Source organism: Ictalurus furcatus, chromosome 11, assembly GCF_023375685.1.
Source record: "Ictalurus furcatus strain D&B chromosome 11, Billie_1.0, whole genome shotgun sequence".
Taxonomy (NCBI): Eukaryota; Metazoa; Chordata; class Actinopteri; order Siluriformes; family Ictaluridae; genus Ictalurus; species Ictalurus furcatus.
The window spans coordinates 3,358,856-3,360,000 of NC_071265.1; the positions used below are offsets into that span (position 1 = coordinate 3,358,856).

General features: G+C 39.8%; 1 non-coding gene across 1 annotated transcript; it reads left to right on the forward strand.

The window, feature by feature from the left end:
* Nucleotides 1–430: 430 nt before the first annotated feature.
* trnaf-gaa (transfer RNA phenylalanine (anticodon GAA)) lies at nt 431–503 on the forward strand. The gene has a single exon. It is a non-coding gene; the product is annotated as a tRNA-Phe (tRNA).
* The last annotated feature ends 642 nt before the right edge of the window (nt 504–1,145 follow it).

Genomic DNA, 1,145 nt, shown 5'->3' on the forward strand with positions numbered 1-1,145 from the left:
GTGGCAGCCGTGCAATGCATAAAATCGGGGCCAGCAGCTTCGGGGTAATGTTCACACCAACCATCAGAATGTGGGGAAATGTGATGTGATCTCAGTGATTTGTGACTGGTTTGAGTATTTCTATAACTGCTGGGGATTTTCCCCGCTCGACACTTTACTCCAGAGTTTACTCAGAGTGGTGTGGAGAACAAAAAACATCCAGTGAGCGACAGTTCTGTGGGTGGAAACGCCTTGTTGATGAGGTTCCTGGTGTTAGATGTGTGATGTTAAGTCTTTGGGTTGCGAATATGTCTGTATTGTTATGTTCAGTCGTGAAGAACGGACACGCAAGTGAGCATCTCATTATATTTTCTAAATCATTTAGACAGACTTAGAACGTTAACCGGCGAGCACTAGGACTTTATAGATAGGGTCTGCGCCAGACTGCAGCGCCGAAATAGCTCAGTTGGGAGAGCGTTAGACTGAAGATCTAAAGGTCCCTGGTTCGATCCCGGGTTTCGGCAGCTGGATTAGGATCTTTCAAATTTTTTTTTTATTTTCTATTTTACCTCACTATCCAAAACAGCAACACACAACACTTACCTGTAACAAGTACGTGTATACACATACCACTTTTACCTTGTCCTAGAACTTCAAATCTAATTTGTGCTCCCATGTTTTATCGTAATAATCTTATTTTATATTTATCTTTATTTATCAAAGTTTTTCACATGACTTTCATGGTTATCAAAGTCTGCTTCGTGCAGTTTCCTTCATTTTTTTCCCTGTTATTTATTTAAAAAAAAAAGTATTCTACTTTGAGTTGATTTGGGTTAATGGGGAAGTTTATATGTTTGGAGTCAATGGTTTGATAGATGCATTTTGATGAATTGTGCTCGTGGATTTGTCTTTAAGGTTTTGGAGACAAGAACTGTGGGATATAATTTTCAGAATTGTGGTTTAGCAGTTGTAAAGAACAAACAAAACCCTCATGTGAGTCACAGAGTCACCTTTCACTTACCTTTCCATGACATTTCCTCCTGTCCACAGGTGATTGCTTTAAGTCTAAATGCAGGCAAATGCAGGTTTTCATTCCATCCGAGCAGGAGCCACACCTGGTCCAAATGATGCACTTTTAACAAACAGCTTTAGACAAAGCTTTAGAA